This window comes from Vigna unguiculata, chromosome 3, assembly GCF_037176805.1.
Source record: "Vigna unguiculata cultivar grain cowpea cultivar isolate G323 ecotype 2 chromosome 3, ASM3717680v1, whole genome shotgun sequence".
Taxonomy (NCBI): Eukaryota; Viridiplantae; Streptophyta; class Magnoliopsida; order Fabales; family Fabaceae; genus Vigna; species Vigna unguiculata.
Window position 1 is genome coordinate 29,912,405 of NC_140794.1, and position 17,432 is coordinate 29,929,836.

Here is a 17,432-nt window from a genome sequence, read left to right on the forward strand (position 1 = left end):
TTTATCTTCTTTCAAAGGAGTTTATGATCATAGTGACCATGAGTCACTCAAATTTTTGAAAAGCCAAGGCAAGTTAAACAAGAGACATGCTAGGTGGGTAGAGTTCTTAGAGCAATTCCCATATGTGATCAAACATAAGCAAAGAAAGGCTAACATTGTGGCGGATGCACTTTCAAGAAGGCATTCCCTCCTTTCCATTCTTGAAACCAAATTTCTTAGTTTTGATCATATTAAGGAAATGTATCCAAAGGATGTTAATTTCTCCCCCATTCTTAGTAAGTGCCACCAAGGGGCTTATAAAGACTTGTACCTTCTCAATCAATATCTTTTCAAAGGTAAGAGACTTTGCATTACCCAAGGTTCCTTAAGAACCTCACTCATTAGAGAGGCACATGAGGGAGGATTAATGGGGCATTTTGGGCCAAACAAGACTTTGGAAGTCTTAAAGGAACACTTATATTGGCCTCACATGAGGAAGCATGTAGATAGGCATTGGAAGAGTTACATAGCATGCATGAAAGCCAAGTCTAGAGTCCAACCCCATGGTCTTTACACTCCTTTGCCCATCCTTTCCAAACATTGGGTTGACATTTCTATAGATTTTGTCTTAGGTCTCCCAAGGACAAAAAAAGGTAGGGATTCCATTTTTGTAGTGGTGGATAGGTTATCTAAGATGGCCCATTTCATTCCTTGCCATAAGATTGATGATGCAACTTATATTGCAAATCTTTTCTTCAAAGTGGTAAGACTACATGGCCTACCTAGGTCCATTGTGAGTGATAGGGACTCCAAGTTCCTAAGCCATTTTTTGAGAACCTTGTGGGGTAAACTTGGCACCACTTGCCATCCCCAAAGTGATGGCCAAACTGAGGTGGTTAATAGAATCCCAGGGCAAATGTTAAGATGTATGATAGTGCAAAATATTAGAGAGTGGGACGAACTTCTTGCCCACATAGAGTTTGCCTACAATAGGGTTGTGCATTCCACTACTTCTCATTCCCCTTTTGAGGTTGTGTATGGGTTCAATCCCCTAACTCCCTTAGACCTTCTTCCCCTACCCACTCATGAGGCATGGACTTGCCAAGATGGTGAGGCCAAAGCTAAGTACATCCAAGACTTGCATTCACAAGTCAAGGAAACCATTGAGAGGGGAGTTAAGAAACAACAAGAGGATGGTAATAAGGGAAGAAAGGAAGTCATCTTCCAAGAGGGAGATTGGGTTTGGCTTCACTTGAGAAAGGAGAGATTCACTACTCAAAGGAAGTCTAAGCTCCTCCCTAGAGGGGATGGCCCCTTTCAAGTCATTAGGAGAATTAACAACAATGTTATGAGTTAGACTTACCCCCAAGCTACAACATAAGTAATTCATTCAATGTTTGTGACCTTTCTCCTTTTGATTTAAGGTTTAAGAATTTGTGGTCGAATTCTCTCCAAGAAGGGCAGGATGATGAAGGTGTGACCACCACCACCTCCTTAGAAGCTCCCTTAAGAAGGATCCCTAGAAGCATGTCTAGAGGGGAGTTTTCTATTCCATCATCTTTATATTTGTTTTGCATCACTTTAGTTTGAATTCCCTAAGTTGGTTTCTAGTTGACTTATTTTGGTTGACTTGTTGACTTTCACCCCAAAGTTGACCTTTGACCAAGATTAGATTAACTTAAACTAACATGTTAATCCTTGTTTGTCTTCTTTTGTAGGTAATTAAGAAGAAGTAGAGCATGGCTAGGTGGCACATGGATGATGTGGAAGAGAGAGGAAAGCAAAAAGCATAAAGCAAAAGCAAAAGTAGACATGTATCTTGTCTCCTTTTGCCTTTTTGGTTTATTCCTTTGAAGGCTACTTGGTCTCCTTCCTATTTTGGCCTAGAATCCTCATGGGAATGCATCCACCATTCATGTTTCTTCACTTGGTCGAGACTTCACTAAGCTTTAGGTTTCTAGGGTTTGCTTGTTAGTCCATTCCATGTTTTTGTATTTTCTAAAGGACCCCTATGAACTCCTATTTAAAGGGTGCTCCTTGTCTTGTAAAAGGGTTGATCATTTTGTTTCTAAACTATTGTGTTTCAACCATCAAATTTTCGTGAGCTCTCCTTCCTAGAAGTGGACTCACCTTTGCCTTATCTTGCTTGCAAGTGGCGGCACCATCACTCATCTCTAGGATTTGGTTGGCTTAGATCCCCCCTATGAGTGGCATGCTTCTTCCATGCTTCATCTTTTATGCTTTCCATTTTTAATGTTTGTTCTTTCATTTTGCTCTTTAAGTGTTGTTAGTGTCGTGTGAGTTTTAAGTTTGAATCCAACTCTCTTCTTCCTTTCATGAGCTTGAGAAATTAACCTTTACATCTAGATAGCTTGCTATCTTAATGTCTAGTGGGAATTTTCAAAAAACTTTGTTAAACAACTTCACCATATTCACAACTCTAAAAGAAAACAAGATAATCCTTCATCAATATATATATATATATATATATATATATATTTAATTTTTATTTCTTTTAATTATTTGGTTTGTCATGATATTCATTCGCATTTCGAATATATTTTTGTTCCTGCAGAGAACAAATAAGATGAGTTAGGCACAAGCGTCACCTTACCATGTAGTCCGCTATCTCCTCAGTTGTCCTCTTCCCGGTTGATACATGTAAGCTTGAACACAGGAGGGATTACCTGCAGAAGAGTTTCTGAAGCTTAAGTAAGTCAAAGCTCTCAGAAGGTCAAATCAGTGATTAATGAATGCGTACCTTTAATTACTGGGGTCCACATGTATTTATAGAGCATTAATGATGTCTGATTACCTCATGGGTCGGGCCTTGACTTGGGCTCTAGCTTGGGCCATCATCGGGCCTGGGCCCTAACCCAGGCCCTTAAGACCTATGAACGCGGGGGCTTCTATTTTCACTAAGTTTATTGGAGTTGTCGGCCTGGGCTTTAATCTTATCGGGTCTGCTGGAGTAGCTGGCCTGGACCGGCTACCTACCTTGACGGCTTATATTGGTTATATGAGGTGTAGGTTATTCCTCTAGATGTATAGGTTAAAACTGGTACAAGTTAGGCTGATTCGGCCTAGGCTGAATACTTGGCTGCCTTGATATATGCATTGTTTACTTATTTGGTCAAGTTTGGCTAGGTGTGGTACACCAGTCCCCCAGCCTTGTGTGATATGAGTTGTCGGTCAAGGGTGATATGTGTTGGTATACTAGCGGTACCGGCTAGGTGTGATACACCAGTCCCTCAGCTTTTAAGTGTGATGAACAATGTTAAGGCTAAAATGTGGTAACCGTCTGAAGGTAGGTGAAGGGTGTGAGGGGTCAAATCAAGAAGTTTTGGCGTCGTCCACGAGTCGATCGATGTTGGGTAAGGGGTAAGCATCACGAGGGCAAGCCTTGTTTAGGTCCATGTAATCTACACACATCCGCCATTTGCCATTGGCTGCTTGTCGGCTTCAACCTTGGCTGTTTGCCGACGTTCTTCGCCAAACTTGTGTTTTTTCTAGGATACATAGTGGACTTCTTTATATATGGATAGTTTGTGGGATGCCACTTGGGGATCCACTCCAGGGAGGTCGGCGGCTGACCAGGCAAAAAGATCGGTGTTGTTGATGAGGATGGGTGTGATGGTGGCACGCTCATTAGAGTTTAAACTGGTGCCTAGGTTAATAAAGTGACCATTGGGAAGCTCTAGAGGGGAGGTGTCCTCAACTGGTTCAAGGCGAACATCCCGGCCTATTCTAGGGTCAAGATCTTCGCCGGATAGGGCTATGCTAGAGCCAGGGGGTCGTTCGATATGGTTGGTTTGTTGGATTGGAAGTTGTGGTCGCAAGCTGGCCATGTAGCATTCGCGTACCAAGCGCTGGTCGTAGTGGATGGTAAGGATGTTGCCGGACGGGGCAGGGAACTTCATGGCCAAGTTCACTCCAGAGGGACCAGCATCCGCCTGCTTGTTCACTCTAGCTTTGCTACGGGTGGAAACCATCTTCAGAGAAAAACGAGTACTAAAGGTGTTCGTCTCGTGTCCCACGGTGGGCGCCAATTGTTCCTGCAGAGAACAAATAAGAGGAGTTAGGCACAAGCGTCACCTTACCATGTAGTCCGCTATGTCCTCAGGTTGCCTCTTCCCGGTTCATACATGTCAGCTTGAACCCAGGAGGGGTTACCTGTAGAAAAGTCTCCGAAGCTTAAGTAAGTCAAAGCTCTCAGAAGGTCAAATCAGTGATTAATGAATGCGTACCTTTAAATACTAGGGTCCACACGTATTTATAGAGCATTAATGATGTCTGGTTACCTCATGGGCCGGGCCTTTACTTGGGCTCTCGCTTGGGCCATGAGTGGGCCTGGGCCCTAACCCAGGCCCTTAAGACCTATTGAAGCGGGGGCTTCTATTTTCACTAAGTTTATTGGAGTTGTCGGCCTGGGCTTTAATCTTACCGGGTCTGTTGGTGTAGCCGGCCTGAACCGGCTACCTACCTTGACGACTTATATTGGTTATATGAGGTGTAGGTTATTCCTCTAAATGTATAGGTTAAAACCAGTACAAGTTAGGCTGACTCGGCCTAGGCTGAATACTTGGCTGCCTTGATATAGGAAAATGCCATTTGGCCTTTGCAATGCTCCTGAAACATTTCAACAATGTATGATGAGTATTTTTACAGATTTGTTGGAGCATTGTATTGAGGTTTTTATGGATGATTTTAGTGTATATGGTTCATCTTTTGATCATTGCTTGTCTAATCTTGCTAGAGTCTTGGAGAGATGTGAAGAAACTAACTGGTGGAGCTCCAAAGGTGCATGAAGAGCTCCATGTGCAGCGGAAATGGATGAAGGAATGGAGGCAAGTTGGAAGGCACTTGCAAGCAATGGAAGGTGGAATAGGTGATAGGATTTCCTAATCTATGCTAGCCTAAGGAAGGTGGCTAGAGGTAGAGAGAGGAAATCTCTAGAAAGTGGTGACTCTCAAAGGCAATAGAGGGAGGAGTGCTCTCAACTCAAGTTGCATCTATTGCATAAAATTTCAAGAGTGTCTACAAATGAGTGAAATTTTGGCTTTTATATGAAGCCATTAACACATGAGAAAGGAGAGCCATTGGATGGAGTGGGCCTTGATCTTGGCCCTTAGATTAAGCTTGGAGAAGGAGGCTTGATCTTGGCCATTGGATGATGCCTTGGAAAAGGAGGAAGCATTCCTAACCCTTGGATGCTTTGGATCCATGAGGTGTAGGAAGAAGTGTTGACTTTCACTTAGTCCACCTTGGCTCTTTTGATAGTTCATGGCCAAATCTCCTATTGGGCTTAGTCAAGCCCAATTTTATCAATTGAATTACTCATACTTTGACTTATTATTCTAGAAAGCAAGGCCTAAACAATGGGCCAATCTTATTGCTATTCTATTGCTCTTTGATACACCTCTTCAAATCTTCATATCTTCTTTGGCCAATGTGAAGAGTGAGAGAAGCCCAAGTGGGTTTAGGCCATCTTGAATGAAGCCTAATTGGATCTTTTTGAGCATGCTCCTTGTTATTGGGCCTCTTGATGGGCTTGGGCTTGAAGATGAATGTGGGCCATGTATTGGGCCTTGAGCATGATTTGGGCCTATGCGTTGACCCAAGCTATAAGCCTTGTTGGGATCACATCACTAACCTTGTTTTAAATTTTGAAAAATGTCATTTTATGGTAGAACAAAGTATAGTTTTAGGTCACGTTGTTTCCAAGAATGGTATATCTGTAGATCCTGCTAAAGTTGATATTATTTCGCAATTGCCTTACCCTTCTTCTGTGAAAGAGGTTCGATCTTTTCTTGGACATGCAGGATTTTACAGGAGGTTTATCAAGGACTTCAACAAGATAGCCAACCCTCTCTCCAACTTGTTGCAAAAGGATGTAGCATTTGACTTTGGAGAGAGGTGCAAAGATGCGTTTGATACATTGAAAAAGGCGCTTACCACCACTCCTATCATCCAACCACTTGACTGGACATCACCATTCGAGTTAATGTGTGATGCATCAAACTTTGCAGTAGGAGCGATGCTTGCACAAAGAAATGGGAAGCTACCACATGTGATATATTATGCTTCCAGAACATTGGACACAACCCAGGCTAACTACACCACAACTGAGAAGGAATTATTGGTTGTTGTGTTTGCCTTTGACAAATTCAGACCGTATATACTTGGTTCCTAGGTAATCTAATACTATATACAATTGGGAACTAACAAAAGGTAAGTTTTTCAATTGAATAATATATCTGACCTACTTCTCAATTCAAATTTTTATCTACAAAAGGTAAAGACGCTGATGTGTCAATCTCTCAGCATTTTGAAGGTAGAAAAAAAATTGGAAAAGAAATGGAAAAACAAAACATTTAATTAAAACTTCTTTCTCTCTCTTCCTCAGTCTTCTCACCTTCCGCCTTCTCAATTCTTTCTCTCTCTTTCTCATTCTCTCTGCTTCCGCCTTCTCACTTCTTTCTCTCTCTTTCTCATTCTCTCTGCCACCGCCTTCTCGCTTCTTTCTCTCTCTTTCTCTGTCTCTGTTGCTCCGCGTTCATCATGGTTTCTCTGCCTTTCTTAGCTTCTTCTCTAACATCTTCTGTTCATCTTCTTCTTTTGATCGAGTTATTTTTAAATCGCAAAAAAACGACTATGGAGATGGTTTATATTTTTTTCTGAGCTTTGTTATGTTCATCTTCTTCTGTTCATCATTTTTCTTTTGTTTACAGGCTTCAACTGACGATTACAAACACATGCATATGAGATTTGCCGTTCATCTTATGTTTCTTTTGTTCAGATCTTTTTTATTTTCCTTTTTCAAGCTAACTGGTATGGTTCTTTATGTTTTTTACTGAGATGTAATGGTTTCTTGCTTGATCTTATGTTTCAGGTGTTTAAATGCTTGAAATGAAGAGTACAACCACAAACATCTGTTTTAAGCCACAAAAAACTGAGTCTGGAGATGCTTTATATTTTTTTCTGATCTTTCTTCTTTTCATCTTCTTCTGTTCATCATGTTTCTTTTGTTTACAAGCTTCAACTGAAGATTACAAAGACATGCATCTGAGATTTGTCATTCATCTTATGTTTATTTTGTGGATATCTTTTTTTTTCTGCTTTCTCAAGCGAACTGGTATTGTTCTTTATGTTTTTTACTGAGATCTAATGGTTTCTTTGCTTGATCTTATGTTTCAGGTGTTTAAATGCTTGAAATGAAGAGTACAACCACAAACATCTTTTTTAACCCGCAAAAAACTGAGTCTGGAGATGCTTTATATATTTTTCTGAGCTTTCTTATGTTCATCTTCTTCTGTTCATCATGTTTCTTTTGTTTACAGGCTTCAACTGAAGATTACAAAGACATGCATTTGAGATTTGTCGTTCATCTTATGTTTCTTTGTGGAGATCTTTTGTTTTTTTGCTTTCTCAAGCGAACTGGTATGGTTCTTTATGTTTTTTATTGAGATCTAATGGTTTCTTGGCTTCATCTTATGTTTCAGGTGTTTAAATGCTTGAAATGAAGAGTACAACCACAAACATCTGTTTTAACCCGCAAAAAACCGAGTCTGGAGATGCTTTATATTTTTTTCTGGGCTATCTTCTGTTCATCTTCTTCTGTTCATATTTATTTTTTTTACAGGCTTCAACTGAAGAGTACAAACACATGCATATGAGATTTTCCGTTCATCTTATGTTTCTTTTGTCGATATCTTTTTTTTTCTTGCTTTCTCAAGCGAACAAGTATGGTTCTTTATGTTTTTTCTGAGTTGTAAGTGATTCTTGGCTTCATCTTAAGTTTCAGTTTTTTTAATTCTTCAAATCAAGAGTACAACCACAAACATCTTATTTAAACCGCAAAAAACCGAGTCTGGAGATGCTTTATATTTTTTTCTGAGCTTTCTTCTTTTCATCTTCTTCTGTTCATCATGTTTCTTTTGTTTAAAGGTTTGATCTCCAGACTACCAACACATGCATGTCAGCTTTGTTCATGTCGTTATTTGTTTTTATTTTTAATGTTTTTCGATTCTTTCTTTAACATTTTCACAACTCTTTGTATTTTGTTCTGATTTCCACTTTCCATTTTTTACAACATTTGAAATATTTTTAGATATTTTATTTTATGTAAAAAAATCACTTCACAAATCTTAGATTTTTTATTTTAATTATTTATTTATTTTATTATTTCAACCCTATTATCTTTTAATTCGTACTTTTTATTCACTTTTATATTCACAATTAATTGCAAAAATTATGATGCACGCTTCGCCAGTAAGTACGGACTCTACCAAAAGGAATGACTTATCCTTTTCTCTTTCTATATATTGGCAACAATAATGACTTTTCGTTTTCTCTTTCTATATATTGGCGACTACAAACTCACAAATCTTATTTCTCTTGTGTGACCCATTATGTTCTCTTGAAATTATTCTTCATACCCACTCTTTTTTCAAATAATGGAATCTGTGCGCACACCACAAGCCATACTTTCTAGAAAAATGCTTGGCGAATTCGTGACTATGTTTTTGAAAGACCAAATATTTTTTTTATTCCTTCACATTCCTTTGTATTCTTTGTTTGTATTTCTTTATTCTAAACTTCCTTATCTTTGAAGGATTTTGGACACGTCGACCGACTCTTCATAATACGTAATTTGAAGGACCTTGGTTCACAGTGGACCATTGTTGATTACAACAGGAATGTTCATAATGTTACGTACAACATGAATATTCACACTCCAATGATCACCCAAGGCTGAAATGATTTAATGTCTTTTTATGCAGATGAGTCTGACAAATTGGTTGTCTTCAAATATTTCGGAAATTCGTCTTTCCAACTACACGTCTCTAAACATGTTTGTGACTCAACATTGAAAGCCAACTTCTTCAACCATCTTTCTATCCGTCGTCCTCTACATACTTCAAACTTAAAGCATTTTGAAGTTCAACTATCAACATACTACTATTGAGCCAGCCACTTGGTTAGTTTTATTTTTTTTGGATTATTTATTTACATGGCTTCTTAATAAGTAAGATATTTTATCCTTTTTGTTGCAGTATTTGAAAAAAGAATTTGCCACTTATTTTAAAAACAGTGGTCTTAGATCTATTGTTCTACACAGACCAAGGGGAGAAGTCGAATGTAAATTGATCATAAGACGTAATTCTGTTAAGATTGGAACTGGGTGGAAAAATTTTTGTAATCTTCATCAACTTTCTGCAGATGATCCTTTTGATCCTTACTTTTGATCCTTTTTATTACATAAGTGGATTCGTGAGCTTTTTTTTGACGTTGAAGGTCACACAACAACCATCCATATCAAAGTTTTTTATCCATTAATCTGGTTTTAAGTTATAACATTTTGTATTTTGTTTTTGTTAATCTTCTTTTATATATATATATATCAATATATAAGAAGATTTGAAGGTGACTTATATTTTGTATGCACTTATTAGATATATTACTCTCTGTGTTTGCTTTTATACATTTACTGTGTATGAAGTTAATTGTTTTTTTCGTTTTATGTTGACGAGTTTTTTAAACGTAATTATTTTAATTTTGAAGATTTTTATCAAATACATTAATCACTAATATATTTTTATAAAATAAATCTATTACATTTAAATCTTTACTTCAAACAAAATATCAATTATTGTTAATTAGATATAAAATTTTAATGTTACACGTCATTAAAAGACATTAAATATTACTCATTATTTATTTGCAGAGAAGCATTTAACGTAAATATTATTTCTAAAGTATTAAAACATTCCCTTTCCAACATCATTGTATAAAAATCTTTAAATTTTTAATTTGTAATATTAATTTAATATTACAGAATTATGAAACATTGTAATGCATTGGAAATTACAATAAATAATGCTTTTAATTAATTTGAAATCACCCTGTCTATCAGTATTCCCCGCATTAATTACTGCATTGCTCGAGGTAATGATGATTGAACTCCTTGATCATCTCCAACACTTATTCATTATCTCAACTGATTCAGCCGATTAAATTAATTACCATTTCGGTTTCCAAGAGACGTTTAATTTTTTCAAACATTTTTCTCATTATGTTTTTCACTTCTCACGAGAATGATGATTGCACTGTCTGTTGCACCGTCATACCTATGTCAGTCTCCAGACTCTTCCACTGCTATACTTAATATTTTTTGTAGGATGAAACCAATTAACATTTCAAAGATCATTTACGTCTCCAAATTTCCATTTATCTTCTCTGCTTCACCTTAACACCATTACACTACAATTACAAGCCATCCTCTGCCATTTCAAGAAGTTCTTATCCATTACAGAAAGGTATGACTGATAAACCCTTCAAATTGTTTCAAGAACACCCTTTTATGAACTATACTTCTCTTCATCTCCTATATCTTCTCGCCATCTTTCTTTCTCGCCATATGCTATGCATGTTTTTATAAGCAAACTTTTTTATAATCGGTTCGGATCTTCATCTTCGTTTCATTTTTCTAAGCAGACGTTTTTATAATCGGTTCGGATTATCATCTTTATTGCATTGCTCTAACCAGTCATTTTTATAATCGTTTCTGTTCATCTTTCTCTGATTTTTGTAAGCAATCGTTTTTATAATCGGTTCTGTTCATCTTCTTTCTTTCATTTTTTAAAACAGACATTCTTCTAAGTACAACTGCAAAGCAAGCTTTCTGGTGATTTTTTTTTCTTCTTTTTTGGTCATTTCTTACAATCTGGACACAAAACTTCATGTATTCTTTTTAACCTTGACATATAGAAAATCATTTGTTTTTGATATTATTTCTTATATTTTTTATTTGCAGGGTTTAAATTCAGACTTACGTCAATATTTTGCCAACAGTCAACTCTCACACAACTGGTAGCATCTGCTGGTTTGCCAGAGGTGTTAAAGGTCAGGTTGGGGGTTCGATTCCCACTGGCAACAACCCACCTAGGGATGTCAACGGGGCAGGTAGGGTACGGGTAGTAGCTCCCCCGTACCCTACCCGCTGGATAAATATTTGCCCCGTACCCATACCCATATCCGTCGGGTATCCGTTATGCGGGTACCCGTCTATTTTTTTCATATCCGTGGGTATCCACGGGTATCCGCGGGTATTTACAAAAATATTTTAAAAAATAAATATTTAACCATAATTAGTGCTTAGATCAACAAGTCCCCTTTCTCCGATTGATTCTTGAAAAACAAACAAATAAAAAATCACTACCGATTTATATTGTAGTTTATTTTTGAATAAAATATTAAAAAAATTACTAACTTCATCAATGTCCACCTCTTGCAACATTGTATAAAGTTTCATGTTTTCCAATTTTAATCTAGAAGAGCCTTAAAACATAAGAAGTTCAGTAAAAATTTCTAACAATCACTTAATTAAAATATCTAAGTAAAAGTGTTAATTTCATTACCTTCCATGTTGGTCCATAACCAGTCTTAGAGACACATCAATACCTCCACAGTATATGAAAGTAATTTACTCATTTGCGGGTACGGGTATTCACGGGTACGGATACTATGATACCCGTACCCGCCCCGTTAACATGCGGGTATCCATTTTTAATATCCATTTCCTACCCGTTGCGGGTTTTATCCGCGGATACCCGCGGGTACGTATTTTTTTGACATCCCTAAACCCATCCAGTATGAATGGACGGAGAAGGGTGATGGGTTGGGGTGCATTGGGCTGTAGTAACCTGACAGCCTCTGGGGCCCCAAGAGGGGTAGCCAGGGATGGTACAGTAACCATCCGTCATTTCATTACATATTTAATTGTACTATTTATATTTGTTTTTATTCTAATTTTGTACGTTATTAACTTAAATAATACAACACAGTTGCTTCTCCTCGAAGTTTCTAACACAGTTCGTTCTCCTCGAAGATTCTAGGGCTTTTGTACACCACACTTTTATTTGACTTTTTGTAGAGATCCAACACAGTTGCTTCATCCCGAACACGTTTCACAGCCATTAACGGATTCTTCCAAGCCATTAACGTTTCCACTCATCAGAGGTATGTACTTTTGTTTTATGTACAAATATAGTAGTTTTGCTGTACAAACGAAATGAAATGAGATTTGCAGTTCTGAAATTTCGTCTAAGTAATTAGGGTTTGCTATAATTTTTTTCTACATTTCCTCTTTCGTGAATGCTTTATAAACCAGTATGTATTTGTGGATTTTCATTCTTTCCACATTACTGATTCAATTAATTGTTCACTATTCAATCCATCACGCCAACAATTTTTTTATTCACTTTCAAGTAATCTGCTTCATGGTTTACTTTCATCAGAATGCTTCTCTCTTAATTTTCCTTTTCTATGAAACCTATGAATAAATCAATATGAATATTTAATTTCTTCTAACATCAATAGCTATTTTTTGCAGTTTTCACCAATATATATATTCGCATTTTGTCAAAAGGTTTGTACTCCATGTTTGAAGAGTCCTTATTTGAATATATTCTACTTTTTGCTTTCTTCTACCATTTCAAATTTGATCAGCGACTAACATCTGAACCTTTATTTTTTCAAAAATTGCCATATACATGTTTTGATTAATCGTTACACTTCTTTTACTCTCCTTTGACCAATCAAAAATAGATTCTGATAAAGTGAGTATTTGAACCTTTTTTTGGGTTTTCTTTTTTTTAGTTGTATGAATTACAATTTTGTCTTATTAGTTCCTATTTTCTCTATGTAAGTATAAATATGTCATGAATCTAATCCTAACTTTTTTACTTTTCATTTTTCAATATTGTTGTTGTGAGTTCAACATGTCTCTCTGTCAAGTTCCAAACCAAAGCCAAAGCGTAAGCGAAGTAAGTCCCCAGAAGGAAAATTGGAATATCATCGTTAAGGTCATTCGTTCATGGTTTGTTCCTGATTTCAGTAAACAGAGGTGTCATTTTTCCATGGAGTTCGTTATTCAAGACAAAGAGGTTATTATTCATGTTATTCTTTAAATTCTTCCATTACACGTACTTTCGTTTACAAATTGGAATGAATCAAATATTTGTATGTTAAACATATTTATAGTTAAATTTATATATGTTCTTTTGAATTGTTTCAGGGTTCTAAAATACATGCTTCAATTAGACGTACTCTAATTTACAAATTTCAGAATGAGATTTCTGAAGGCCATGTTTATGCCATACAAAATTTCAGTGTGGCTCCGAATTCTGAAATATACAGAATAACACACCACCCTTATAAGATAAATTTCCAGATATACAAGATGTTTCTTTGCTTAATGTTAATTTGGTTCCTGATATGAAACCACAATACACACCTTTGTCCTTATTGACAACCACTACATTTGATACTGATTATTTAGTTGGTAAGTTAATATTTTTAGTTCCAATACTATTCATATTTTTATTAATAAACATTTATTGTTAAAGTATATGATTTAACATTTATGAATGGCATTTTAGATATCTTGGGATTACTGGTCGGAGTGGGGACTGAAGGAGAATTGCAAGTTGATGGAAAGACAACAAAATTAAATGTCATAGCAATAGAAGTTGATGGGTATTCTATATCTATACTATACTACATTCCTTTTATATTTCTGTTAAAATAACGATTTGACATAACATTTTTGTAATCTTTAGGTTTCGAATAGAATGTACTTTGTTTGGTATTTATGTGGATGAACTGAATGTATTTCTTTCAAGTGGAGAAGTACAAAATGCTCCTATAAGTATAGAATTTGCGAAAGTCAAAACTTTTCAAGGTAAAATTTTGTTATTACTTTTACAAAGTACTTTGTACTACTTATTCCATGTTACTCTCATATACACTATATTTTTAAATATAGATAAGGTTCAAGTTCAAAATTGTAAGTTCTGCACCCGTATTAAGTACAATGTTAACTTCAAGGAAGCATCTGAACTGAAATCAAGGTAATATTCAAATTGTTCTTCAGTTTATTCAAACTTTATAATCCATTTTGGTAACTATATTTTGGTTACTTTATAATGCAAATTATCCTTCATTTCCTCAACTTGATATTTCAGATGTACATACATTCAATAATAGATTTATTGTTTATGAGAACAACTATATTTTCTTTTGCACAGAATGTTTGAGAACAATGAATCTCCCTCTCAAGGATTAACGCAACTTTCTTAGAGTTCCAAAAATACTGTGGAAGAGGACTTTTTAACACTTACACCTAGGACCACCATTCAAGGTCTAAAAGATTGTAAAGAGGTTAGAATATATTTTTTTATTTTTGTGCAAATTTTGTTGTTCATAATAATCTCTTCATTAATCTTTTTTATATTGAAAGGTCACCACTTACATATTGTTTGGAATAATTAAGCATATCTTGGTTGACGATGACTAGTGGTATACTGCTTGTGTGTGCAACAAAGCTGTTTATCCAGATTCCAAGATGTTCTTTTGTGAGAAGTGTTACAAGCATGTTACAAAAGTCTTTCCAAGGTTAACTTATTGTTTATTAATATTAATGTCAATTTAAAACAACATTGTAATTACAACTTTTGTTCATTAAATTTTTTATTCAATTTTCAGATATAGGATTAAGATTCGAGTTATTGACTCTTCCGATTCAACCACATTTGTCCTCTTTGATAGGGAAGCAACCACCCTTTTCAAAAAAATTTGTGTTGATATGTTAGACACTCATGATAAGGTATACTATTCAATATATCCACTTATATATGTAATTACACAATCTTTAATTATTTTGTTTTTGTAGATGAATGCTTCTGGAAATTTGCCTAAGCAGTTTGATGAGTTAGTTGATAGAAGTCTGCTTTTTAAAGTCGAAAGTAGGAACGATTAGAATTTCAAACTTGAGTAGTCTTTCAAAGTGAAGAAAATATGTGTTGATGATGATATAATTCAGAAGTTCAATGATTCTTCCATGAAATCTGTGGTAAGATATAATTTACGATGAAATTTGGTACATTATAATCCAGTTATCTTTTTCTTTTTTATAATCTCATTATTTATACCTATTTGAAGGATGTTTATGCTGGGAATGGTGAGTTTAGCAGGGGAAAAATGCGTATAGTCAATGAGTCCACCGTTAATATTTCAGAGGTATACAAATTATATAAATTTTTTTGACATGATGTATTTTTTTATTACTTTTATTAATGTTATCAATTTTGAACATGTACTGTAGGATTTATTAGTCCGATTTACCAAAGAAACAATTGAGTCTGGATCCCAGTCACCTGAACCAATCCAAGATAATCCAACCAATGATGATGCTAACAATTCACATAAGAGAGAATCTGGAAAGAAGACTGCATCACTTGAATCCATCGAAGAAGACAATGTTCCATTGAAGCTTTTAAAAAGAAATATTAAGAAGGAAAAAGTAGTGAATTGAGATCTGATTTTAGTTATTCTATTTCAAGACAATTTTTTTATGCCTTTCATTTTGGGACTGTAATATGTCTACGCATCATTTTGTCTTTAATTTCATTTGAACTACAACTTCTATGTTGAATTTCATCTTTAATTTCATCTGAACTATAACTTCTATGTTCAATTTCATGATAACTATATTCTGCGCTTTTGAGTTACATTATTTAGAATTTTATTTTTTTCATACGCTGGTCCAAAAGATATTGTTGACATTTTTCAATTTTTGTCAACAAATATGACTGCCAGCTACATCAAAACTTATGAAAATTGATGTTATTTTGTAGCATGATGTAATTAAAGTCGTAAATAACATATCTTTTGTGAAAAAGATATTTTGTGTATACTTTTGTGACTCATAAATAAGATATATCTATTTTTTTTGAAAACAGAATTTATAAATGTCTATTTTTTATAATAATTACTTTTCATAAATAAGATAAATATGGCAAAGCAGTTATCTGTTGACAGATTTTAAGTTGTCACAAAAGAATTGGATGCCATATACAATTTTGAGTCACTTATTTTTTGTTAATTACTAACTTATTAAATATTGTACATTATAATTGAGATATATTTATACAAAAAATACGAATGAAATATTATGTTTTTACGTATAATATTATTACTAACTTAGAATATTTTTACTTTATTATATTATCAAGATTTTATGTTATATATAAATATCTAAATATCTAAACTTCAGAGGTTGATAGTTGGAAAATTGTTATTGCTATATATTACATATATTATATTACGATATTGTGTAGCATAATTGAATAATTTAATATATCTTTAATAACGTTATATCTTTTTAATGTTTTATTCTTTTATAATCGTCTTCCCATTTTCTAATGCAGTAATAATAACATTACTGTTTAAGAATCTATTTGTAATCATCCCGTCTTTTCATGTGTCATTTATCTTCTATAAATAAATATTCATCTCCATTCTACCATGAAGATCAAACTTCAAGATCAGTTTAATCATATTCTACATTCTTCCAACTTTTACTCTACTATCTCTCTCAAAGTCCAAGCAAATGGAAATCAACTTCAATGATGATGACGTTATTAATAGAATGAGTAGGTACCAGTTCTCTATTATTCACCTTCAGGACGAGGTAAGTTCTTCGTCAAATTTTTCAGACATTTTTTATTTTAGAAGATTTCTTCTACTCTTTTTATTTGTGTGACGGATTTCTTCTACTCTTTTACAATATCCTCATTTTAACCTTAACTAATCCATGTTTTTGTTAAAAAAATTCTCTCTTTGGAGGTTGTTGGTTTTGTGGATCGTGCATTCGCCATTCTTTATGATGACGATCTTGAGCGTCAATGGACTTTAAGAGATGAAGAAGGGAATAGACATGTGGTGACTTACAACAAGAATTTACAAAAACCAATGCTAATTGGAGGATGGACTGAATTAAGGCACCTATATGAACTTCACGATTTCCACACTATTTATTTTGGATATGTCGGTCATTCTTGCTTCCACATCACTGTTTTTCCCAGTAAATGCAAACCTTTGTCTATTGCATGTTTTCTTAAAAGAATTGAGGCAGATCAACCCCTTTTCAATGGACCGAAGTTGCATTTCTTCATATTTCTAAATCCAAACCAATGGAATGCTAGCCATCTGGTGAGATTCATTTCATATTTATTACTAAATGGATGTTTATTTCATATTTATATTTATGTTTCCAAATTATTTTAAACATTTAATTCATATACTAATTTCATTAATACTTTATGTATGTTTTAGGATTTGCCAACTGATTTTGGCAATTATCTTCGTCAAGGAAGATTTAAATACATTTTTCTTTATGGACCGCGTAAAACAGTCAAGTGCAAACTACTGTTGAGAAATCATCCTAAGAAGTCTAGCAAAATTGGAAGTGGCTGGAAGGAATTTTGTACTGCTCATGGATTTCATCAAACTATTGGCTTGGTGTTTGAAGTGGACCACATGAAAAGCAATCAGAATGTCAAAGTGTTAACATATTGTAATTTTTAATTTACATTTAGTATAAATAGTTT

At 34.8% G+C, this 17,432-nt stretch overlaps 1 pseudogene; it reads right to left on the reverse strand.

The window, feature by feature from the left end:
• Positions 1–3,827, reverse strand: part of LOC146887688 (uncharacterized) — a 45,330-nt pseudogene extending 41,503 nt beyond the window's left edge.
• Positions 3,828–17,432: the final 13,605 nt, after the last annotated feature.